Source organism: Alosa alosa, chromosome 8 (genome assembly GCF_017589495.1).
Source record: "Alosa alosa isolate M-15738 ecotype Scorff River chromosome 8, AALO_Geno_1.1, whole genome shotgun sequence".
NCBI classification, from domain to species: domain Eukaryota; kingdom Metazoa; phylum Chordata; class Actinopteri; order Clupeiformes; family Clupeidae; genus Alosa; species Alosa alosa.
Genome location: NC_063196.1, coordinates 7,080,092 through 7,107,591, shown reverse-complemented (window position 1 = coordinate 7,107,591; position 27,500 = coordinate 7,080,092). Strand labels below are relative to the sequence as shown.

The following is a 27,500-nucleotide window of genomic DNA, read 5'->3' as shown; positions in this document are numbered from 1 at the left end:
TTATCATAACCATTATCATCATCCTCATCATCATCATCATCACCATTATCTTCTTCATCATCATCACTTTTATAGTCATGGTAGGTGCCAATAGTGAAGCATAAATCGGCATTATCTTTCTATTATCTTTCTGAATGTGAAGAGGCGCTGCTCTTGAAGAAGGACAAATAAGCGCTGCTCTTGAAGGACACTCTACGAATGAAACTCTTAACTTACTCTGGCCAACGCGATCTTGTGTTAGGACAGTGAAAACAAGAAGCCGAGGCTGGACATATTTAACTAACGGAGCTTTGGCAGTGTGTGGGAGTGTCCGAGTTTTTACTGTGGTCTCCAGGTAAACACACACACACACACACACACACACACACACACACACACACACACACACACCTACACACACACACACACACACACACACACACACACACACACACACACAAAACGGTAGATTCAATTGTCGATTCACCAATTAGGTAGAGCCAGAGCCCATGGGGAATGCAATGTATATCCATTATGTTGTCCACGTGGAGGCTGCAGTCCTGGTGGCTTTTCTCCCGCCGTGCAACTCATTACACTGGCACGTAATCTCCCCTGGGGTAAAGGCAACGCTATTACCCAACACAAGCACTATCTCATTTCACCCCCACACACCAACTCCCCTACCACACACACACACACACCAATCTAGCCCAAATCACCCCCAACATCGCAATCTGCAAAACTAGAGAAGAGCCAGCCACCCTCCTGCACTCACTACCTAACCGATAAGATCCAATTACATTCTCACATAGCGTCCATATCCAACTCTGTTACTCAGCAAACAGCCCCCACCTCTACCGTCACACACACACACACATTATCTCTCTCTCTCTGTCTCTCTCTCCATCTATCACTCTCTCTTTCACCCACACACACACACACACACCTCTGCCAACTTCCAGCTGCTAAACAAACACAAAGTCAGTGAATATATGAATATTGTTATGCCATGCCACAAGCAGCCACCATCTCCAATTCAAACCATATAGGTATAAGCTACAACCTGCATGCTTTTCAGCATGAGCAAAACAAATAAGGGAATCTATACATGGGCTAATAATGCTGCTGTTTTATTTGGGATAGGGGGGAAATCACATTTAGAATACAATTCAATTAACATATCCTGTGTGTATTACGCAACCTGTTATGGCTTTTTGGCAGACTGTTCGAATTGGCAATGAAAAAGATGTCTGCTTGTGATAGAAAAATGGAGTGGGGGCGATACAAATATTGTTTTCGAGACAATTTCAGTGGAAGGAAGAGAAGAGAGACGCTTGCTTCCTTTGATTACACAGTATGCGCCTCAAACATGAGACAAGGACAGTGTCTGGCAGTGAGAGAAAATTGGATGTGGACCGACACTCTAATTTAGGGTGATGGAGGTGGGTGTCATTGGCCCCTTCCCGCACACCTGGGACAAGAGCCTGAGGCGGACGTCATTGAGAAACCGCTTTTTCTAACTCTCAACGATCACTTGCGACAACGAACACAGGCCACATAGAACCTCTTCTCACTGTTCCGAGAGATCCAGCCCAGGCAATGGCCTTGCAGAAAAATATGCCCAGTGCATAAATTCCGTATAAGTGCTTGGCCTTTTGATTACTTTGCTTAGGGGGAGGGGGTTGAGCGATACGTCTTATATAAAACGGAGCCCGGGATCCGCAGAGGTGCTGCCGGGGCAAGTTTAAACGACTTAACAAAGTGATGCGGCTGACACTTTTTTATGGCCACTCCAGAGGTCTCAGATATGGAGCCTACTCACTTGAACACATCACACTTCTCAAGTTTAAATCTGTCTTGCAGACAGAGGGAAAGTAAGGATTTGTAAACGCTGCAGCGAGCAGTGGCAGAAACTGTGAGAAACTGTGTGAGAATAAACAGAGTGAAAACGTAACTACTGAGCCTCGATCGGAGCTGTCAACATATCATTGGTTAAGTTTGATATTTGCACCCGGCATGCCTTAAACCACTGTGTAGGCTCGAAACATGTTATAACTACACTGCTCAGACTATGTGAGCATTGATAGCATATACAGTAGGCTGCAGTATATATTCCCAGATTCCCCTTTTGAGTCTGTATGTGCACATATGGCATTCCCCAGGGAGGAGTGCGTTCAGGTTCAGCAAATTTCAACCCCTCTCCCTGGCTGTTGTTCTACCTCGTGGAAAAACACTGGAATGCTTTTTCGACTAACTCATTTTATATCTCAGGGGGAAACCATAGAGTGAACCCATCAGGCTCCCGGGATGGATATGAAAGGCAATTGAGGGCAGCCTTAATGTTCCGATCAGTTTACGTCAGCGAACGGCACGGAGAGGAACCGGGCTGACCCTCTTCATCGTCTCTCCTCCTCTTTTCCTCTCCTTTATTAGAAAGCCACTACCCTGGCCAGCGACTGCCAGAGTTGTCGAAAGCAACTAGATGCAAAGTAGCTGTGGGCAGTATCGACTTAAGCTCGGATGACAGCGACTCAACCGTTTCTTCTTTTTCTTTTTTTTTTTTTCTGGAAGGGGTGCTTTTTTTTGTAACCCAGGTTCACCTCCACATCAGCTTGTTTCATGCTGTGCAGCACATTACACGCTCCATGGTGCCTTTCCCACCCCCACCTCCTGTCCTGATGGTATTGGGCCAATGGACGCCGCTGAGTGCGGGCAGCTCGGAGGGGACTAATGGCCGACGATCCTCTCTCCCTCTCTCTCATCTCTCCTCACTTCGCCGCCCTTCTCTCTTTCGCTTACCCTGGCCTCTCATGCTGAACGCATCATGGCCTGCTGCTGCATTTCACACAGTATGCTGTAAACAGCCACATTATTGTGATGGCTTGTGTTTTTTATTTTTTTATTTTGCAGTTTGCAGAAGTGAAGGACTTTTGAGTGGCTGCTTTTTGCAGTTGGTAGTACCTAAAGTTTTAGAGAAAAAAGCCTGACCTTCTGAGTATGCTTTCCAGGTCCTCTCTGGTTCTGAAATATAACTGGCCACAGCAGTGCTGGGTACTGTTGTCACAATGTGTAAAGGACTATACCTACAACTTGTAGTACACTATGAGTTCACTCAAACCATTTCTGTCAGTGTGTGTTAAGAAGCTGCCATATATGTGTGTGCATATCCATGACTCAGTGTGTACACTGAGTGTAGACTGTGACTATGAGTCACTAAGTGTGTGTGTGTGTGTGTGTGTGTGTGTGGGTTGGAGTTTGTATGTCTGAAGGCAGTCGAACTCTGGGTAACCAGTGATGCAGGACAGCGCTCCTCTTTAGGGCTCCGTCGTCGTGTTTCAGTTCTGGGCGCACCACCTCTGAACTGTCCCTAGTCTAGTCTCACGCCGTAATGGGCCTGAGTCACTGGAAAAGTTCCAGGCAGTACCGCTGCTCATAGAAGACGACAGTGGGAGGCTAGTCCCCTGACCGCTGCGTCTCTCTCTCTCTCTCTCTGCAAGGAAACTGATGACATTGACATTAGGCGTGTCACGCTTGGCGTCATGCAAGCCACGAGTGCTAAAAAGGATCTCTTTCGGGCTAGTATGCAGATCACAGAAAAGGCATTTGAGGGCATTTCCATCAGACCTTGCTCTGTTGTCATGCATCCGTGGACGGTGACTTCCTTTGGAGTGGGGGGTCTTAATCGCGGGTGTCAGGTCTGCACAACCTCAGTGTAATTGACCGTTCGCAAAACCCCGCCCATCGAACGCAGTCCAGTAGCTCCGTGCAGGCAGACATGGCCCGTCAACTTCACCATACGGCACCATAGAAATGTATTGGGAGCCTTGATATTTGTCCGGTTTTATGGGAATTTATAGTAATATGAGTTGAAAAGGACAGGCAAATGCCATATGTGGGATTAACACAACACCGATACACAGAAAAATGCCTTTCAATCTTGATTAAGTTTTCTAGTGCTAGGTGTTGCAGGCTAACTCGGAGCTGAATTATGACATGTAATCACAGCTCCTAGTAGTTCGCAAAGTTTCATTCATTCCTTCATTATTAGATTAGACATATTTAACATTGGACATCAACTGACTTTAGCTAGCATGACTGACTGACTTTAGCTAAAGAAGTGTTTGCCGCAGACGTAAACAAATTTAGACGCCGGGTCCCACAGCCTCCCATCGGGATTCTCTCTTCTGATTGCCTGGAGCCACAAACCCCTTCTTTTCAGCAAAGTGCCTACTTCCTTCACCTAAAAAAGGGCGTGGACGTTCTGGGACTCATTAGCATATCACTGGTGACGAGACGCTGGTCTCATATATAGGAGAGACAAAGTGTGACATTGTCCAAAGCTGAAGGGTTATCACATTTTGTTTATCCCTCTCTCTGTCTTTTTGTTAATGATTTTGTTTGTAAAGAGATAAATAAGCTATTCTTTAATTTCATTTGGAAGAACAGCTAAACTCAAAAAAGGGATAATCTCTAACTGTAAAGGAGAGGGTGGACTTGAGGCAGTCTTTATTGACCTGAATTATTCCTTTAAAGTGAACTGGATTAAGAGGCTTTTGTGTAGTCCTCTCTCTATTTGGAACTTTATTCCGCATAATGTCTTTAGTATGGTTGGTGGTATACATTTCCTGCTACAATGTGATTACTCGATACCCAAACTTCCAATTAAGTTGTCCAAATTTCACCAACAAGCACTGCTATCTTGGAAAATCTGCTACCTGCACAATTTCTCCCCACATTGTGCCTTTCTTTGGAATAACTGTAAGATCGTCAGCAAGAACAAATCTATCTTTCTTCAAAACTGGTATGAAAAGGGTATCAATCGTATTGTGGACTTGTTAGATGGCAAAGGGGATTTGCTGTCTTATGAACAATTAATGGCTCAACATTGTTTCCCTATACCTTTCAAACAATATAAGTTGGTAACAAAGGCTATCCCTTCTGGCTTGTTACAGCTACTTAAAAGTCATCTTTGTTATAATGCAATTAATATTACTCTCCCTACACTTTCTCTAAATGGCGTTCCAATTACTGACAAGAAGTGCAGTAACAAACATATTCGAGTTGTGCTTCAGGAAAGAAATAAGATCTCTCCTAAGGGGAAGTTCTTCTGGGGTGCAATAATTGGGTCCATTAACTGGGGTAAGTCCTGGTTAACTCCCTTTAAGTACTGCATAAGTAACAAAGTCAAAGAAGTGCACTTTAAAATCTTGCACACAATATACCCAGTACATTTTCTTGTTTCTAAATATTGGGATACTGAAGATATATGTACATTTTGTAAGGGTCATAGCGAAACTTTGACAAATTTGTTTTACAGTTGTCCAATAACTACTAAGTTATGGGTAGACATTGTGAGCCACTGGTTCTCAGGCAAATACCCTAATCTTCAATTTTCTTTGAAAGATGTCTTTATGTACTATAAAAATAAGGAAGACACTAGCTTAGAATTTATTTGTAATCTTGCTATTTTGATGACAAAGTTTTATATACACAAGCAAAAATTTGCACAGTCAACTCTATGTAAGTAAGATAAATAAGGATGTTAATTGTTTTCAGCATTGCCAGCATTGTATATAAAATGACTGTCACTTGGGGGAGACTTGTAGATAACTAACGTTAGCATAGTTAGCTAACCGCTGCTAATAACGTGCTAGCTTCGTCACGTCAGAGAAGCATGGGGCTGTGCTATAGATCAGTGGGCTGTGCACAGTAGTGTAACATTTATTCACCATATAATAATAAAGTTGAAGTTGCTCTGCAATGTAGGCTATGTTTCCGTTTTTGCGGCATCATGTTCCTTACATGACATGGCCCAGTGTCCTTGTAACATGCATGCAAGTCTATTTAGCACAGCTAATATTAATATCAGTGAATCACACTAGCCTCCCGTTTAAGTTTCTCACCCAACAAAGCTAGATATGAGTATTTATACATGTGTCTCCATGTCATACTGCAGTCTTTCAACGGATTGTAAATTAATTTAGGTCCATGACTCTCTAAAAGAGCCTCTTGTTCTGTAACTTTTACAGAGTCTTAACTGCCACTGTACCATTGAATGTCTAGACAACTCCATTCTGAGTTTGACGGGCGTAGTAACAATAACTAGGGGGCGTGGCTTTTGCGAACGGTCAATTCACACCCTGTGCTAAGCGCCTTTGGAGGAGTTGATGCTCTGAGCTTGCACGCCTGCCCCAGTGAGGTGGCATGTGGGTTGTTGGGCACACTGCCAAGCACTGGTGGCATACTATCCCAACACACTGTGAATGAAAGAGAGAGAGAGAGAGAGAGAGAGAGAGAGAGATGTCACAGCCCCCTGACCTGGTGGATGAAGTGCTAATACATAGTCTCTCTCCCGGAACTGACACTTGCAAATGACAAAATGACTTGCAAAATACAACACAGGTTCTCTACAGGACCTTTCCAATGGAGTGAGGCGTTTTTCAAAAGGACAGACGGCATGCCGAGAGGGTCAAAAGAGGTGCAGCCCCCCCAGGTAGCCATGTGGAAGTGATTACAATGCACCCCGTAGCTCTCATGAATACAATAGGCACCCTTGTGAGCTACAAGGCAGAGGAGGAAGGAAGAGATTTTTTTGATGTTGCTGGAGAGCATAAATAATGGATTTATCAGTTACCGGATGAGTTCTCTGAAGCTGATGCAAAACTTACCCAAACCTCTACACTCTACTTTGACTGAAGAGTGAGGTGTTCAAGAGGGGGAAAAAAGGCAAAGGGGGGAAAGCTTATCGGAAATTTGCTTAAAATTATTTCTCTACTTTACAGTATGAGAGTACTGGGAAAAAAGTGTTCTGTGATTATCAATAGCCTTCAAGGAACCTGGTTCTATGAAAATAAAATTATAAAAATGATTTTCCACTTTGCATGCATTGATCCTCTCCTCCGGTAGGCTGTATCTGAATCGTTGCATGCTAACTTTGCTAACAAGTTATAAAAATGGATCAGTAGCACACAACCTTGTGCTACAAACATGTCTTCACTTCATGCATCAAATCACATTAATTACTATTTAATGGGTCAGCTAGCTGAATAGTCAAAGGCAGAAATGGACAAAGATGCAAGCTACATGTAAACATGGACAACTTTGTGTTGCCAGCTAACTAGAGTAAGTTAAAGGAACCATAGAGCAGTGTATTCCCTCCCCCTCCCCCTGACTCGAGGTTGCCAACCCCGGAAACACTACTGACTTTGTGATTAGTAAATAGGTGGAGGGTGGCACATCAGGCCAAAACACAACACAACATGACATGACAAAACACAACATCAACATCAGTTGAGGGCTGCAACTTTAAATGACAATATCCTGGCTGGACTACTGTTGTCAGTGATATAAGTATTTGAAATGAACATGATTTCTTAATGTCTAGTGACATACCAGGGCCATTTTATGATTAATTGAATTTAATGCTTACATATGATTCCTTTAACTTACATTTGTGCAACTTTATGAGTCAGCCGTATGAATAACAAAAAATAAATCATTTAAATAGCATATGCTAACTGAGTAATTATGTTGAAATTAAGGGTATTATGACTGACAGGATTGTCCAGAAAATTGTGCTGTGGAAGGTTAGCTAGTTTTATTACTAGCAAGTAGCTATACCAACTTCAGAATCCTTTCTTGTTGTCCATTTGTTTTGTTTTTCTTCAGTATCTCTGCATGTAGGCCTACTTAAAATTGACATGATGGTGTTTTATTATCATAGAAAATCTAGTCCTGCTATGTTTGATCCAGCCAAACATTTCAATTGTGTTCATAAAGTGCAACATCAAGCACAGACATTCATCTTTACAACTAAAAAGATGTACAGTATGAGTATACCACGTCTTTGGAATCAAAAGATAGGAATATGGGAAATTGCCAAGCTACCTCTAGAATAATTAGTGCCATCGTGAAAGTGTACAGTAATGCCAGACTATGCCTTGGTAAAAGGTTGTTTTTTTAAAGGAGAATTCCGGTGTGATATTGACCTAAAGTGTATTGAAACATGATACCGAGTGTGAACGTATGTCTCATAGCCCATCTCGGCTTGTCCCATGCACTCCAAAATATGGCGCTAGTTAGCCGATGCTACCAACAGCTTTTTCAATAGTGGTGCTTCGGCATCGGCTTCGGCATCGGCATCAGATTCCAAAAATAATTCAGTGGAAATGCATGGATTCCAGTTTCTTCCAGTAGCAGCAACTGGAATCCATGCATTTCCACTGAATTATTTTTGGAATCTGATCCCTTATCATACCTGTTCATTCTTACTCGTTGCTTGACTTATCGTGACTAAATTCAAGATGGCTGCAAACGCTAAACTTTGTGAAGATACTGTCTGTATAAATCGTCTTGTAAGTAAACTACCAGTGCTTTTTCAAAGCTGTCAATGTCTCGTTTTAAATGTCAGGGCCCTCGGAAGTCTACCAATGAAGTGTGGAGATACATTGAGCCTCGTAAATGGGTGTAAAACAGTGATTTATTTGCATGGCTAGCCCGATGCCGAAGCACCACTATTGAAAAAGCTGTTGGTAGCATCAGCTAACTAGCGCCAGATTTTGGAGTGCAGGGGACAAGCCGAGATAGGCTATGAGACATACGTTCACACTCGGTATCATGTTTCAATACACTTTAGGTCAATATCACACCGGAATTCTCCTTTAAGATGAGGAGGTACTTTTTCACTGTCTTCCAGTGTATCCTCTAGAAATCCCACCCATTCTTTTTTGCCCCTAATGATGCAAGTCTGTATTTTGCACTTCTAAACCAATCAGTCTCAGTCCACTTTCCCTGAAACCACCAGACATTTGCTTCCAAAAAAAAAATCTAAAGTGCCTTCAAACGTGCTGCAATGCCAGCAATCACAGGAAAAACACTAAGTCGCTCCCTTCATTTTACGTATGGCTGATGTGACCTCAATCCCTTCTGCTTGTGGATTGCCGACTGATCCCCACTGTCTGAGTCGAAGAAGGCAGTCCCTCCTTAGTCTTCCTCAGGTCCGGCTAAAGCCCCTGACAACATGCCTATCTCAGAGAAAGGGATTAGAATGAGTTGCCAGCCAGCCCGAAGGGGCCAGTATTGGGATAGCACCTTTTTATATCCATGACGCCCCCCCCCCCAAATCTAACTCCTTAGTCTAACGCACCCCACTCACACCTTCGGGATGACTTGCAAGTATTGAGGATTGCAGATATCGAGAGCTTATGCCTTCACATCCACCACCCATGTCAAGTGAATAATTCTTAGGTGAGACAAACTCTAATGGGCGTCTCACTCCTATGCAAATTAGACCCTAGCTGTCAGCTTAGGGATTTTGTTCTGTAATCTAATGGTTGGTAAAAAAAAACAAAAAACCTTCTTGGGCAATAAGGAGGGAGGGTGAGCGAGCTCCTGGGTGAGAGAGCTGGGGTTAGTGCTCCGACTCCGACTAAAGGCAGCAGGCTGTTCAAAGCTCCTGGTTCCTAATGTGGTTTTTGAAATGTGTTGTGGGTCTTTTTTGTTGTGAAAGTCGGCCAAGGCAGAGAAAATAATCAAAGACCTGGTGCCTCTAAATTTTTGAGAGGCTCAGTGTTTTCCGAATGCTATTTTTTGCCCTACATGTAGGCCATTCTCCCGTAGCTCCACAAAGCTGCAAAAAGCTGTTTCTGAGAGCAGCTCTTGATAATAGGACAGTCGCATTAGAATTATATAAATATATATTTATTCATACACAGGCTCTCTTAACTTCTAACTTCTTACTCTTTGTATTATTGTGTTTAACAGTCGCTATGCCAAAACTTCACATTAATTTTTTTTTCCCAATGGCTCTTTACTTTCCATTTCGCCGGAGCTATATATAGTTGAGTTTTCTCCAGGGAAATGAATAAACATTACGGTGGCTGCCACTGTGGCTGCCTCCTGACAGAAGTGTCCTAGCAGTCATTCAGGTGGTGTGACACAACTGCCAAAGCAAAGCCGCACCCGTCTTCACCTGCCACCTCTCCAGTCACATCAAAGAGCCGACGCCACGCGTTCGCTTCAAGCCAAAGGCGGCACGAAAGCAAAAGCATTGCAAAAAAAAAGAAAGAATAAAAAAAAACGGAAAGGCACAAAAAATAACAAGGGAAAGAAACTAAAATAAAACAAGCATTCACAAACGGAGAGAAGACAATTATAGCACACAAGAACATGCAAGCTAATTGTGCTTGCGTCCCTGAGTGACTGCAGAAGCTCACAATGACGATGCCATTCAGCTCGATTTCAATCACAGGTGATGAGCCATTCAGAGATACAGATGCAAATGGTGGAACAAACAAGTCTGGTGTGCACGGTTCTCCACCAGCATAATGCACATGTGACCATGACGTTATGTGAATATAAGGACTACTTAGTGCGTCTGTCTAAATAAAGCACAACGATGCTGGCCTTTGGCATATAACATATAGATGTTCATAGTTCTTATAAAGCGTCTTGCTTTACCCACAGCAATGATTCTAAGTACCTGACAAAAGGACTAGCCATGTTCCTTGAATGGGATTGATTCAGTACTAACAGAATACAGATTATCATTCACAGTCAGACTCTGCAGAGCTCTGCAGAGAAACACTGATAAGCACCTTGCACACATAGTCAAGTGAAACCACCTACACCATTTGAAGAATAGCATACTCATAACAAGAGAATTTCCTGTGCCCCCTAGAAGCATCTAATTACCCTTGCACCCAGTAGGTGGCAGAGGGTATTGTAATCAGTTTGTGTGTGTGTGTGTGTGTGTGTGTGTGTGCGTGTGCGTGTGCGTGTGTGTGCATGCTTACAAAGCACTGTTCCAATTTACTTAAAATGTTCATACAAGGTAGAGGGACACCATATGCCAAGCCTCTCACATGATGACCTGGATCCACACTATGATTCGAAAGCAGAATTTTCTTTTTTTAACTTTCTTTGCTGACCAAATGTAGAGCCCTGGATCTGTAGTCGCCTGACAGCTCCTGGTCATTATGAGATCGCATACAATTGAGAAGACATCTATGTTTCAGAAAATAACTTCTCACTTGCATATTTATTCAACTTTCGCACAATGCATGGCAGATAAAGCCCCTTAAATGGCAGAGATAGCGCATTTGTTTTGCGGTCAGAGCAATAACTGCGATCATTATCACCAGCACAACCACCATGGCCACTTTCTCTTCCTGTTATTTTGAGCACATCTGCAGTAAAACGCTGAACTCAAAGTGGCCTGAGAGTGTGTGTGGGCTCGGCAGGTAATGAGAAAATCCTCAATGCCGTCTACGGAGCTCTTTCCTCCCTCTGTCTCTGACACAAACCAGCGGTGAGATTCTCCGGCATTGAAATGGAGTCGGCGAGAAGACATTACATTTTAATCTGCGCTCAACACACATTTATCACAACTGACAGGCCAAAATGAGCCTTCATTACCTTGCAGAGAGGAGAGGCAACATAAGCTAACACCACAGCAAATGGGGATCAAGGATTTCTTTCCCTCTTTCTCTTGCTTCTTCTTCTTCTGAAGTGCAAGACTCTCTCTCTCTCTCTCTCTCTCTCTTCTGAAGGTCTGAGCGCTCATTTGCACGGAGCACAAAGCGGAGACGCGATTGCGAAACACAACACGGGGAGTGGGGGCAGCAAGTGCAGAAGACGAATTATGTCGGCCCCTAATTAGGTGGCAGGGCCTTCCCAAACTCACGGGTGAAGCAGGAAGTGATTAATACCAGCAGGGTGTATGCACTCTGTCAGTTTCCATCAGCCAGGGGGGTGGTGCTGGCTGGGCTGGGGTGGGGTGGGATGGCAAGGTTGTTTGGGCACCGGTTGCGTCTCGCAGCCATGGCAGAAGCGCCACAGCCTTGAGTGGAGGCGGGCACTGATGAAGGCCATCATCACACATGAGAATGGAAATGAAAGTGGAAAAAAGAATGAAAGAAGAAAAAAAAATAGTTAAAAAAAATTCAATATGAAGGAAAAAATATGAACAGCTAAGCAACATGCAACAGTAGGACTAGCGCTCATGCAAATTGAAGCTGATTGCACAATGTTATGAGATTTAAAAAATATTGCCTGAGGTTTGCTGGAAGTGTTGAAAAACAAGGCTAATGCAGAGTGGGTATTGGTGGAACAGCATGGCATGAATTCAAGAAGAAGAAAAAATACATTTATGCAAATATTTCACATTATGCTAAGCAGTAGGGCTAGAATGAGTAAATAAAGATGGTTCCAAACTATGGGTCTATTGCATGAAATTGTTACTTATACAATATGATTTGGGGGCAGTGATAGAGCAATGTACAAGTGCACACATGCCCTTAATTTACATTTCATTGTAGTCAAGAAAAAACAGGAATCATTTTATTACCAGGTGTGATTTTTTTCTCATTCTAGTAAAAAAAAAAAAAAAAAATATTATATATTAAATAAACACCTAAGTAGAGGAGGCCCACACGCTGTAGTCCTATGAATAGTAAAGCAAGGGGGTGTTTGACAGCTGTTGAAAAACAACAGCCTGATTTGCCATGCTTGGATGGCCATCACTAATTAAACTCATGCCTGCAAGGATGCTCATCCATCTTAAAGCCCCTTGTGTGGACGGCGCCGCTCATAAAACACTATATTGGCTTTAATGTATATCGACACCGTCGCACATTTCCATTGATTTCGCTGTCCCTCACGACATGGTCAATCAAATGACTACAGGGGTCCTTGGCCTTCGATTAAGACTTATACAATTCTTATAGACGGTGCTCAGCTCGATATGCATCATGCTGGAATAAGTGGCGAATGACTCACGCAAGTTGGATACCTGTTTCGCCGTGAATGCTCCAATTAAAGTGGGCTAAGTACAGCGATGCTGGAGGCCCATGTCTTTCCTGCTCGGGCTGATCTTATTAGCAGGCCTAAATCCCCCGGCATGACTGAACACTTCCACCACAATCTGTAACTTCTCACAGCCACAGAGAGTGAGGGAGAGAGAGAGGTAGGGGGGGAGAAAGGTGGGGGGAAGAGAGAGAGAGAGAGGTAGGGGGAGAGAGAGAGATAGAGGTAGGGGGAGAGAGAGAGAGAGGGAGGGAGAGAGAGAGAGAGGTAGGGGGAGAGAGAAAGAGGTAGGGAGAGAGAGGTAGGGGGAAGAAAGAGAGAGAGAGAGAGGGAGGGAGAGAGAGAGAGAGAGCGAGAGAGAGCGCACACCACTACAAATTAACGTAGGACCAGGCCAACCTGTCAGGGGTCGCCAGCAGAAACTCATAAGAGACAAAAATAAATAAAAGCACCGGTGGCAAGGGCCAGAGAGAGACAAATTATCCCAGGTGTTGGAGGCTGCCTGGGGCTTGGGCGGTGGGGGGTGGGGGGTGGGCGCCAGCAATGCTCTCACCACAGCATTGATCTTCTCACATCCACCCTGGACCCACCTGGGGTGGAGCACAGGACTTTAATGCCGACTCTGTTCTTTACACAATCACACACACACACACACACACTCACAACGCACCAAATTGGGTTACTTCCCACTGCAGGCTTGCCCTGACCCTTTCACACTGTTCCTCCTGCACTCTCGACATAAAGTTGAATGGATGAATGCAGTAAAAAAGGCTGCAGAGGAGGAACAGTAATTGCCTTGATGGAGGGCCCTGCTGTGTACAGATGGTTCTGCGGTTTAGTTAGGGAGCTACAGCATCCGCGCCGTATGACTCCAAACCCCGAGGAGCCCGAAACATGTTTGTTCAATGCAGTAGGCCCGGCTAACGCTCATTAGAAAGCTTTCGAAATTGATTGTTGTCGGAGGTGTATAATAGCATGAGTTAAGTACACTCATTTCGCACACTGTTTCTCTTGGCGATCTCTCAGTGTAACCTGTGTGTGGCATGTAGGTCGAAAGTCATGTGCACTAATTAGCCTTCTTCAGCTGGCTTAAGGGCGACTTTTCAAATCCCCGTTCATAAGCACGACAAGGCCCACCACGGAGGTTGCCACGGCAACGCACAGATTGCCGGGGCCCTGTCCCACCCCAATCCCTTTCCGTGCCTCTGCTCTGTCATTCCACCTCCTCCACAACCCCCCCCCACCCCTCCCACCATCTTCTTTATCTGCGTGTTCGCTGCCAGGGCTGCGTGTCGTTGCTAACAGCTGATGAGGAGAGCTGGCCTTTGAAAGCGAGAGCAAGGACCTGTGACGTGCCGAGGGCAGGTCAATACATGTTCTTGAGGATGTTCGTTAAACCAATGCAGATGTCATTTGTAGTGCTGAGGGTAATGTGGAGCGAACAAAACCACATTCCCCTCCAGTGACCCCATACATAGGCGTGCAGCACAAATGTGTGGGCTGTGTCTTTCATTCTGCAGAAGCTCAAAGAAAGTCAATTATGGCGTTTTTGTTCCAAAGTTTTCAAGCCTCAGTGAAATGCATTATGCTCTAAAGTGAATCGCTCATCCTTATTGTAAGCTTTACTTTTGATGCTAAAAGGGTGTTTCAGTGTTTTTCATCTCTGCCTCTGTCTATGTGGCGAATAACACTGGCTATAACTTAAATATGGATCAGTACACAGACAGGCATGCACAACAAAGTTGCAAAATACTGACAAAGAATTGCAATTAGAATATCAGCATTCGTAATGCAGTAAGCAAGAGTTCATATGAGGTACAAATTATAGTTATACGAGTAAACAATATACAGCATTGAGGCTGCTTTACAGGTGGCACGAATTTCCCACAGGAAATCATTATATTTTCTTCTCATTACACATTGGAACTGAAATAACATTGCAAATAACAGTGAATTGCATATGCATTCCAAAGGGAAGGAAGTAGGTTTACATTCTGCATTACAGCTGTACAGGGACTGATTTATATAATTTGCTATGGTAAGAGAATCCTCTGTGTTCTTGTTTGCTATGGTAAGACGATCCCTCAAACTTGCATCAGCATAAGGCTGCTATTATTAAATGAAACACTGTGCAGTTTTGAAACAGGAGTACATATTCAGATCTACGAGACACTTATTCACATTTATGCATGCACAAAATATGACTTCTACATCAAGACCGAAAGACGATAAACAATAAGAAGAAAGAAGGAAAAAGAAGAGGCAGAAAATGAAACACATTTTCTAGTGTCTAAAAATGTTCTCCAGGCAGAGACAAAAGGTCAGAACTGGTGTTATCTGAGCGAAGAACATGTCAGTTACTGGTGCTACCACTGGCACAGAACACCGACTTTGTGTTTACTGATTTAATGGCCAACCTTTAATGATGCTACAAGGCATGTTTCACATGAAGACATGTAGAACTTCATACACTCCATGTCCCCGCAGTGGGTGACATGAAAAATATAATAATTCAACTGCCTCTTCGCTTGAAGGAAAAAAGTTGTTCCAGTGCCTGCAGACTATACCTCCAGTGAGAACACTGCAGCATATCCAGGGAAATGCTTTGACATGTTCACCATAAATAGAAGACATCCATCAAAGGATGTTCAGTTGGTTTTCTCCCACCAAGCGATAATGCAGTAATAAAAGAGAGCAAGCTGCTCTACTGCAGTGTCAAAACAGTAAAAGGAAGTCCGTCTGGCTGTGTCTCAAGGTCTTTTTGTCGTTAATGCTTCAATAGGCTTCCATTCTTTGGTGACTGACGCAAAAGTGAGCTGACATCTGCCCCAAGGCACCCAGCCCTGGATGTGACACTTTCCGCTGGTATGCATTGCTTAAGGGATGTACTGACAGCGTGTGGGTTGTTTTCAAACCTTCCAGTGAATAAACTATATTTTTTCCATGCAATCTGGTACACAGGCATGATTATGATATTAATCTTACTGCTTTTGACAGATTACAGTGCTGATGCACCAATAGCTCTCAGGACCAATGAGGTCTGAAATAATATGGCAAGTCATTTTTACTATAGCTAATTGAATTGTTTTGTTTCATGTTTTCGTTTAACCAGGATAGGACAGGACGCTCAGAATAGGCCACAGAAGGGGGGTATCCCAAGTGCGTGGTTTAATGACAAACCTGGGTAAGCTAACTCAAAGTAAGTGGTAAACCTCCCAATAGAAGAGCTGTATGGCTTCATTGACCTAATAAAACAATGCCATTCGAAGTTTACCACAAACTCTGAGTTAGCTTACCCAGGTTTATCACTACAGCTTACCCAGGTTTATCACCACATACTTGGAATAGCCCAAAGGTCCTCACTGAAACGATGACTACAGGTCTCATGTCCGGCTGCCTCATGCCATTGCTCTGCCTCATGCCATTGCTCTGCCTCATGCCATTGCTCTGGTGTGAAAAAATTAAACTATTTCAATACACACACACACACACACACACACACACACACACACACACACACACACACACAGACCTTGCAAGGATAAGGACCATTATGTCACACATGCAGTCAAAGATCCGTATACGCATACAACTTTCCGTTTCAAAACAAACCTGCTTAGTTACCTTCAGATTGGTATTCGGGCCTGCAGTTCAAAAGCAAAATAATGTGACTTTACAGTATCTTACAGAGCCGCAAATGCTGTGCACGTGTGTCAGTCTTTTGTACTCCACCAGCTCAGCTGATGGAGAGGACTGCAGACAACAGCTGTTACACATGTAGGTCCCCAGGAGTACACACACTCTGCAAGACTTTTCTGCTAATGCGCTTTTGTGTCTCTTCAGATAAAAGCAGTGCAGTATGTGTTGCAGATGTGGAGAAGCGGCACTGAGGCGGTCAGGCATCTCCCAAAGAAAATGCAGTCCCACAACGGGAGTGAATTGTTTTTAAAAGGATTTCACCTCTGTCAGCGTCTGTTTGGTCTTAATCATCCTTAGGGCACTCTTCGGGGTTTATTCTGCAAACTCATGAGGGATTTCCTTGCTGCCAAATTAAACCCCTAGCACACAAATTCTTACTATAAAGCCTCCTTCCATAAGGGGCGAAGTTTATCTCCACGACTCCCGTTCTCAGAGTCCTTTGGGTGCACTGTGTGTAATAAGTAAACTGTCCGAGCCGTTTAACATCAGCGTTACGGGGGCTGCTCCTGGCCAACGGGGTTTGGCGAGAGTTTGCCAGTAACACTGTCGCTGTGGAATTCGGCAGCTAATGAAAAAAAAAAGAAACATGTCCAGCAAGCCGCTGGGCTTCATAGTAGATGTCCCCGCAATCCAGGATCTTTATCCTCACGGACAGAGCACATGGAAGCTGTCCGAGTGAATGAAATCGCTTTGGACAAACAGTACTCGAGCGAGAGAGACGTGTAAAAAGCCTCGAGCTGTGCAAAAGCCAACTCGCAAAACTTGACTTTCAATGACCATTACACTCCCATGATCTTCTTTTTTATGGGGGGTCCGAATTAGAGAAAATAAAACCGTCCCTGCTCAGCCATTTAATTGAAGTCTTAGTCCTGGATTACTTCTACCACGTCTGTTCGCTGTCTGTGGATAACTACACATGACCTTTAACCCTAACAGCAAGGGCTCCTGCTAATGTCGAGCGCCAGGCCATCTTAAAGGTCCAGACGGAGGCTTTGCTGAAGGGGATAGTGAGGGGTGGGGCGATTAAATAACTTCTCATAATCTTGGATTTGAACTGGTTCAGTCGACCCTTGTCAAATAATCCACACCCAGAATTCGAATGATATTCGGAGACTTGTTTATTCTTTCTGTCTTTTTTTCTCTGTCACCCTGTTTGTCTGTCTTTCTGTTTGCCTGTTTGTCTCTATTATCTCTACATGCGCGTGTTGCTTTGTGTCTAGTGCTGCAGTGCAATGCTTTGCCTGAGCCCCGTTTGCTAACCCCCCAACTTAACACAGACGATAGAATATGTATGCTAAAGCAGCACCTAAGGCATTCTTTTTGTTACAGTGGGGATACTGCTGACAGCTTAACCTCCTAATTCAAAGGAACGTTTGCTCACGGAAGCATATGGCCCTCAAAAGAGATGACAGCGAGCTGACATCTGCTCCACGGCCATCCAAAAAGGCAAAGCCTGGCTTTCTGTTCCACCTCAAAGCAGCAACACCATACCAGCAGCAATGGGGAAAAAAGTTTCACACAAAATATCATAATCGCTTTGGTGCTGATATTCAAACACTTGCTTGCACAATAAAGCTAAACCACATGTAAATATTGAGCCAATCTTATAAAGAGCATACTTTCTATTTGACTTATTATCACACTCTCAGGCATACAAATCTAACTTCAGTCATGTTACTTGCTGATGCATTAGCATGCTACTTAATATTATAGCTTTCTCATGCTAGCTTACACAAAAGGTTCCTGAGCTAAACCCTATTTAAAGCCGATCTAATATAAATGGATCGGGACATGGAGCTATTGTGTACACGCATGACTAATTATAACCTCTAAGCTCTCACGGCTTGTTTCAGGTCTATTTATAAAAAGAAAGCTATTTTTAATGAGAGTCCAAACGCCAAGTAGGGCAGTTTAAAAATAGCCTCTACCTATATGACCAATTGAATTAGACTGGTAATTCTCCAACTTGTGCCGATCACCCTGGTCCTAAAAATGCTAAACATTGTAATTAGCATGCAGTGCTTAACCAATTTAAGGGTGCTCGTTATCACTGATTGAAAAAGAGATACACAAATTAGCAGGGGTTGATCAGCCCTGAGGCAATAGTGGTGACTGTACCACTTCCTGCCCAATTAGAGAAATTATTCTCTTCTTTTTCCATTATCGTTCACTTCAGGAACATCCTGAGAAAGCGAATATGCACCCTTTTTTATGCAACTCACACAGCTTGACCTGCATCAACTGTGTTTTTTAACAGCTCAACCCCGAAGGATTTAAATGACTATCTTTTAAGTCCTGCTGCACACCTGGCTCTGTAAATTCAAGAGTGTGACAACCCCAACGTTTTCTACTTAACATCTTGCTAGGGCTAGGGGGACTACATTTTGCTCTTAATGGGCTAGCGTTTTTTAACCACCAATATATGAAACCAGGCTATGCAGATTTAGAGAGAGTGGAGCGCCATAAGTCAGTATCACTTCTAAGTGAGACGTAAATTGTGGCACAGTGGCGCGTATGATGCATTGGAAATGCAGGCCATTTTTCACGGGGGAAGGAGAGCGGTGATTTGTATTCCCGTGTCACTCCCCTGTAGCCTTGGCATTTTTGTGCAGTGGAGATTAAATTTGGGAAAGCTGGCTTTAATTCCACAGCCAATAAATCTTATGAATATTACATTGGGCAAGCATGCACTTACTAACCATGTTGAAACTCCTGGGCAGCTATTTGTTTATTTGTTAATTTATGTGGTGTTTTTTTCCTTCTTTTTTACCCCACTAGTTTCTCTCCTTCACTTCTTCAGTCACACACACACACACACACTCAGGGTGCCTCTAGGTCAGACTGTGAGTTTTTGAATGCAATCCCCTCACAGGAAGCTTTGATGAAATCGATGGAACTTCCTCTTTTATTTAGCATGCATTTGATGATCAGCATCACGCTTGGTGAATATTTTAAAATATGCTTGCTGTTAAATGATATTTGGGCTGTGAGAGAGCCTGTTAAACTCATCTCATTTTTTGCTTAACTTTTGGCTAATAATTGGCATAGCAGCTGACATGGCATAGTAAAATTTACTGTAATTTAGTACATTTTGGTTTTCAGACAAACTATTTGTGTGATTTCACACTTATATTTTCTTGGGATATTCTTGCTTTACACCCCAAATAGTACATTTTGTGACCCTTTTGAAAAGTTTAGCCAAGTAATTTCAAACCGTTCACACTGACTCCCAATGGAGCGAGGCCATTTAAAACCAGAGAGAGACACTAAACCTCTCTAAAGTACCTCAAAACAGCGTGAACATTCACACATCAACAGGGTTGAAGCACAAAGGGAATCAGTGAATTGACCTTGGCCTTTTAAGCACTCCACTCCTTCAGCTCTACTTCAGAAGGCTGATTCAAGTCTGGCATCAGGTGGTAGGGTGTGTGTGTTTGTGTGTGCGTGTGTGTGTGTGTAGTTTCATAGCCTGAGAGGATACTGCTCATGTCTAGCGGCGGCGTTCGCTCACAAAAAAAGCGAGGAAGAGGAAGGAGAGGCGGGCGAGCCGAAGTGACGGTGAGATCTGACAGTGGAGCGACGTGGAACGTAAACTTTCCTGCCTCTTCATCTTCCTCGTGCTCACTTCTCATTTGGGGTGGGGTGCGGGTTAGCTGTTTGGCATCAAAAGCCAGACGTGTTGTTTCAGCGCCACCGTCTGTCTCGTGCCAACCCGGTGGCCTCTGAAGTCACGTTGTCGCGTCCCACGTTCGCTGTCAGCGTGTGACGTGAAGAAGAAGAGGAGAGATGGAGAGAGAGAGTGAGTGCAAGAGAGAGAGAGTGCTGGTGACTGTGGAGGAGGACATGAAGGAAAGGGAAAAGAAGGAGAGTCAAGAGAGCTATGGGGATAGTGCTGATGAGTGTGTGTGTGTGTGTGTGTGTGTGTGTGTGTGTGTGCGCGTGTGTTTGTGTGTGTGAAGAGTGTAGAGAGAATCAAAGTGTAGGAAACTGTGAGAACAGAGAAGGGAGTGGACTGGGACTGTATTGAAAAAGAAGGGATACAGAGAAGGGGCAATAAAGGGAAGACAAATGAGTGCTAGTGAAAGTGGAGAGTGATTTGGAGATGCAGGCGAGAAAGGATGCATGGAGCCTGATCATGGGGCGACGAGGGGGAGAAGGATTGAGAAGCACTGGGAACTAAAATGCAGGAGAAAAGAAAGGAGTTACAGAGAAGTGCTGGAGAAGAGAGAGAGAGTGAGAGAGAAAGAGGGAGAGAGATGGAGGAACGCTAGAGAGCTGGAGACATTGGGGAAGCATGTGGAAGTGCAGGAAAGAAAGGAGACAGAGAAGTGCTGGAGAACAGAGGAGAGAGAGAGAGAGAGAGAGAGAGAGAGAAGAGAGAGAGATAGAGAGAGAGAGATGGGCTGATGGAGGAGCGCTAGAGAGCTGTGGGGAATGGGGAAGTAGGTGGAGGTGCAGGAAAGAAAGGAGTCATGGAGGCACCGCTGGAGAGAAGATGGTAATAAAGAGCGTCTGCATCAGCGGAAAAGAATATTTAAGGAACTACAAACAGCAGAGAAGAAAGACAGAGGAACTGCAGGCACAATGACACTTGGAGCTGAGGCTGAAAGAGAATGGAGGGAGGGATGGGGAGGTGCAGAGAGGGAGAAATGAGAGGAGTTGGTGAAGTGAAGGTTTGTTGAAGGGGACGTTTAAGGAGTATATGCCTGAGTCTGTGGGTGACCTCTGCTCGTGTGCAGTGCTGCTACAGGCCTGCTGCGTTGTGCTGCCAGAGGGAGAGAGATAGAGAGATACACTGGGGCTAATGGAGGAGAGGGGGCTGCTGCTGCCACATGTTTAATGCATCAGGCTCCATTAGTGCTCCATGTTGTTCCTTGTGTCATGTGTTTAGCCCACCCGTGGCCCTCTCCACACCCCTAAGAGGCATGCCAACGTACACACATACACACACACACACACACACATAGCACAACACGCATGCACACACACACACACACACATGCACAACACGCACACACACACACATAGCACACACACATGCACAACACGCACGCACAGAGGCACACACTCAGACACACATGCAGTCATGCATTATGGCTACACACAATATGTGCAGAGATGTCTGCACACAGACAGTGCCAGTCTCGCAGTGCCTGTGTCACACACTCACACTAAAGTGCAAGCAACACACGTGTGTGTTCAAACATATACGAAAACACACACAGTCTGTCACCATTACCCCCAACACACACACACACACATTACTGTCACTTAACATTTCTATGCTTACATATGACTACTTGCAGTGTACAGACATGCACACTATCTCTCATACCTATATAAAATGTACACACACACATAAACAAACAAACAAACACACGCACACACACACACACGCACACACACACACACACACACACACACACACACACACATAACATGTGATAATGATATGCCACAATCCCAGTTACACCACCCGTGCACACATCCAATCCATTGAATAATCAAGTCAACACTGTTACACATATCCCAGCCTCACACACACACACACACTAAACACACACACACACACAAAATACACACTAAACACACACTAAACACACACACACACACACACAGGGCTGCTGCTCCCGAAGCACGCTGAGGCCTTGATCAGAACAAACTCAATCTGAGCCCCTGTGCACCAACAAAAGCGAAATGCAGGGTGTCACATCTGGCCGTGGGCTCTCTAATCAATATTTGATATGCTTTCAATCAGCTACACCATTAATAATGTAAAAAGAACAACAGCAATATCACATTCCATTATTTTTCCCCCCACAGTGCTACGGCAGACACTATGGCGGCAAAAAAGCTATTGTGTATTTGGCTTTCAATCTACTAAATGAGCTCTGATAAACAGCAGCCAGCCAGGGCCTGATGGCAGTGAGGCTTTGTCCCTGCTCTGTCGACGTAACATTATGTAACTCATTTTCTGATGGAAATGCCAGTAGTATTTCAGAGACGTCAAACAGAAGCGAGGGAGAGTGGGGTGGATTGGGGCTGAATGGCACAGGGTGGGGGGTGGAGTGTGGGGGGGTGGAGAGTGGGGGGGGGGTGGAGAGGGGGGGGGTGGAGTGTGGGGGGTGGAGAGTGGGGTGGATTGGGGCTGAATGGCACAGGGTGGGGGGTGGAGTGTGGGGGGGGGTGGGGGAGCAGGCGAAAGGAAAGGAAAGGGAGCCGAGTGCACTCGTGTGACTCCAGTGCTGATGAATGGCCTGCTGTGAACTCGTTTTTGAAATGCCACAATTGTTTTTGAGAGAGCTTAAACCTAATAAGAGGACAGAGACAAATAGTGTGTGTGTGTGTGTGTGTGTGTGTGTGTGTGTGTGTGTGTGTGTGTGTGTGTGTGTGTGTGTATAGGAGAGGGGGAGAGAGAGAGAGAGAAATAAAAGCTATACATAATCTCATGCAGAAGGGCCTAGACAGAAACAGAAATCTCTAGGACCGAGTCCAAGTTTTCCTAGAAATCCCTGTCCAGGACCCGGACACGGAATAGTTACTCTACTTTGCTAATCCTCCATGTCTCCTAAAGAATTAGCCCGGGCCAAGTCCTGTGATCTGTAGGAGCGGCCAGTGGCAGTCAGATGAGGACATGGCCAGAGATTGAAAGGGAGAGGGAAATGAGGTCTAATCTTAGGGTGAGACCTCAGCTCAACCCCCGGAGATGAGAAGAGCTGAACGATGGCCCCTGACCCTGGTGCACACAACACAAACGTGTTTACAAGGAAGTTTATTGTCACATGCATATAGTTACTGGAAGTAAGAAATGCAGTGAAATTATGTCTGGTGTCAGCCTATTTGTGCATTAATGGGGGTTAGTAGATTAAGTGGCAAGGGCTGCATAAAAAAGGTGGGGGAGGATTGGGATTGGGTGGGGGGCACCAACAAGGAGCACCCAAGAGCAACAGTGGCAAGGAAAAACTCCCTTACCAAGGAAGAAACCTTGGGCAGATCCACGGCTCAAGGGGCTAACCCAACTGCCAGGGGTCTTGGTGTGTGTAACACACACACACACACACACACACACACACACACACACACACACACACACACACACACACACACACACACACACACACAGCTGCACTCATCACCATTCATGTAGTATACATAATACATAAACATGAATACAAACACAAATCCATCCTCATACAGCTGTGTACGTATACACAGACATAGTGATAATGGCACACATCCATACAGGCACACACACACACACACACACACACATGCACACACACAGACAAGTTGATGGAAGCTTGTAATCCTACATCCTATTATCTCTGTTCAGTGGGAGTGGTTCTCAGAAAAGAAGCTAGCCTACTAGCACCGGGCCCGGTTTATGTGAGGACGTCCCAACAAAGGCACTTATTGCATAAATAAGATATCAGTGTCGGATTGAAATTTAATGTTGCTGGTGTTCTCAAACAGCCATGCAAGAGCTGTAGAGGGAGATGCTTCAGCCAGCCAGAAAGCTCTTATTGTCTGCGGAGAGTCTCTGGTGACAATCCATCACTTCAGCGCATACGTTGTTAAGTGTTGCTGTAACAGCAAAGAAAAACCCCAAAAAACTGTCCTTCATATCACTCTGCAACCACCTCAACTCCTACCTCTCGCACCAATGTCCTCCTACCATGGAGGATTAATCCAAACTCTGGCTTGTACTTAAAATAAATAGGTGGGCATTTTCCCAAAGATAGCACAAGCCAAGTGGGACTTTGATGCAAACAAGCAAAGTGATGGAAATTAAGTAAAAAAAAAAGACCTAGAAACCTACTGGTTGAGCAGTGTGTGTAAGTAAGTGGGCCCGTGTATCGTCACCAGAGCTATCTTTATCACCCACAGCTCAACAGCATCAAATAACGTTAACAGGGAGCAATAATGGAGAAAGTAAACAGCCTGCCACCCGGGCATTAATATAAACAGCACGGCTCTTCAGCATGAGCAGACACTTTTGTTCCACTGTGCATGTGAGACTATACAAAGGCAACTGCAGCAAGCAGGTAAAAACTGCAGATAAGGGGCGTCTAGAGATGGCACATATAGATGTTTAACTGCGAACAGACCCTACATGCGCACACATACCAACACACACACACATCAACACACACATACGCACACACACACATGCACAAACCCACACACACACATATACAATCTCTGTGAGATCTGGCCATTTAATTAGGTGGAACGTGGAATCTGATATAAACCCATCAAAACATACAAACACACACACACACACACACACACAAAACACCAACTGTTATTCCCACTCCAGCCGCATTGATTGAGTGCTATGAATAGCAAACGCGCAAGATTTTGTTCTACACTGCAGCTGCCAGTCCCAACCATAATGTAGGTTGAATTCTTCCCGGCCGCCATCTTACTTTTGGACTTCAAAGCTCTATTTCTCTGGCAAGCTCTTCCCCTGGGCCCCTCTGTCCTGCTTTCCAACGATGTGATAGAGAGAGAGAGGAAAGGAGAGGAAAGGAGAAAATAGGAGAGGAGAGAGAGAGGGGGATCAATTACACAGTACAGCTGTGCGAGCAAATTGTCATAAACAACTAATCCACGGCACAGAAAGAGACCACTATTTCTCTCTCTCTCACTTTATCTCCCTCTCTCACCCGGCCCCCCTCTCCCTCTCTCTCCCTCTCTCTCTTTCTCTCTCTTTATCTCTCTGATGCCCTCCGCCACTAGGCCCCCTGGCATTAGCTGTGGGCAAGGGAATAAGCGAGATGATGCTTCTATTTGCCAACCACCTCATCTGCTCTCCGATCTCGAAAAAAGGGTACAGAACAAAACAACAACACCAAAAAAAAAAAAGAAACCTTGGGATAATAAGAAAAAGAATGGATTTGACTGGCTTCGCAAAGCACCAGGTGGCTTCGCTTTGTGGCTTGTTTCTTTTCTCTTCTCCGCCAGGCTCTAAGTGACGAAAGCTTTAAAAGCCGGGTGCAATTTTTTCCCTATTTTTACGTACCCAAACGGCTATCTAATCGCCGCTAGATTAGTTTATCAGATCTTGGGGAACTGCTGTTCGCACATTAGAGAATGGGGTGGTGTGGCAAAGGCTCTTGTATTCGTTTTCAATCCCTCGCCATCAGTAACAGCCATTGTGGGGACGTGTCGAGAATAAACGGGGCCAGGCTCTTGCTTCTAATTATCACAAATTTGAAAGACCCAGTTTTTCACAGAATCGAACAATCGAAAGCAGTAAACTACCACATCCTCAGAGGGAGTATCAGAAATGATGGTTATATTGATAAGCAGACAAAACATCCCTTAACCACCCCACATTGATCAGCCTACCTACACAAAGAGACGAATGGACAGGAGAGAGGGTTATTTTACAGATTTATCTCCGCTCAGACATATAACCGACATAACAACTTTAACAATTTTATCCAAAGTAACTAAGAGTAGTACTAAGAGAGCGTAGTAAAGGCTTGTTGTCAAGCAGCTGTGTAGGTGGAGCTGTGTGTGTGTGTGTGTGTGTGTGTGTGTGTGTGTGTGTGTGTGTGTGTGTGTGTGTGTGTGTGTGATGGGAAGGCGTGAGGGAAGAGGAGGCTGGAGCTGTGACCATTTTTAGACATGTGAGGCTTTCTGACAGGTGCTAAATGTCAGGAGGGAAACACAGAGGGAGATGGATGCTGAGGTCCTTGCAGGAGGATGTGACAGCGTTATCCAGGAATGAACACACAACACACACACACCCACACACAACACAACATAACACACACACACACTCACACACAACACAACACACACATCTCTCTTTTACACAGTATGCAAAAACATGCGCCTACACAATTATACCCTTACACATGCAAAATGCTTACAACATGTGTCTACACACGCACACAGACACACACACCCTCATAACCCCCCACACAGAAATATATGCTGCCAAGACCTGTTCTCCTTTAGGGGTGTGAGAGAAAAGCACGGCCCAGTGCACCAGAGAGAGAGAGAGAGAGAGAGAGAGAGAGAGATAGGAGGAAAAACATCAGGTCTACAGGATGCTTTCCTACAACAGCTCCAGTGGTCCTGTAACTGGGAGGCAGGAAGCTTCAAAGCCTCAAAGCACCATGGAGCTTTTTGGAGGGTTTTATCTCACAGTGCTGTGAGTTGAAGGCGTGTGTGTAGTCTGTGTGTAGGTGTGTGTTTGTGTGTGTGTGTGTGTGTAGGTGAGTGTGTGTGTGTGTGTGTGTGTGTGTGTGTGTGTGTGTGTGTGTGTGTGTGTGTGTGTGTGTGTGCGTAGATATGAATGTGAATGTGTAGTGAGTGTGAATGCCGTCTCTCTCTCAGCGTGTATGAGTGTGTATGAGTGTATGCCTTTAGATGTCTTTGATCTGGATCCAGTCTTCTTGTTTCATGTCAGTTTACTAAAACACACATACTCGTTAGCATTTGATGGTCCACCCACATGTGTTTGACACATGTTATCTAAGGGGAAAAAAACATACCCCAATTTCTACCAAAAATACACACACACACATATATATACACACACACACACACACACACACACACACACACACACACACACACTCTATGGCACAATATTTCACTTCACTTTACTTCAGAGGCCAAAGAAAATGCGTTTGCAGGTAAGCTCACAGCTTTTTTTTTGGCTGTGCGGTTAAAAGTTGTGCAGACTTTGTGGAAGAGCATTAAAGTTTCCACAGTCAATTCATCCTCCGCTGACTGCCTCTGCTCAGCTTTCCTCTGTCCCGTTTCCCCTCTCAGCTGCTGGGGCCTCTGCCTGCTCCCCTCTCCTCCCCGCAGCTATTACTGCCAGACTCACCGCGCCTCCGCCGTCAGCACAAAACCTGTCAACATATGCCTGAGACGCTAACCGCGCCGCGCTATGTACAGCACCGCCAGGCTTGCGGGGCTAATTGACTACAACAGTTGGAGAAAAAGGCTGAGCGAGGCAAAATGTATGGAGATTCTGATTCTCCACCATTAGG

General features: G+C 44.7%; 1 protein-coding gene across 1 annotated transcript in view; it reads right to left on the bottom strand.

Moving 5' to 3' along the window:
- Positions 1-27,500, bottom strand: part of LOC125299794 (leucine-rich repeat and fibronectin type-III domain-containing protein 2-like) — a 111,071-nt gene that overhangs the window by 71,312 nt on the left and 12,259 nt on the right.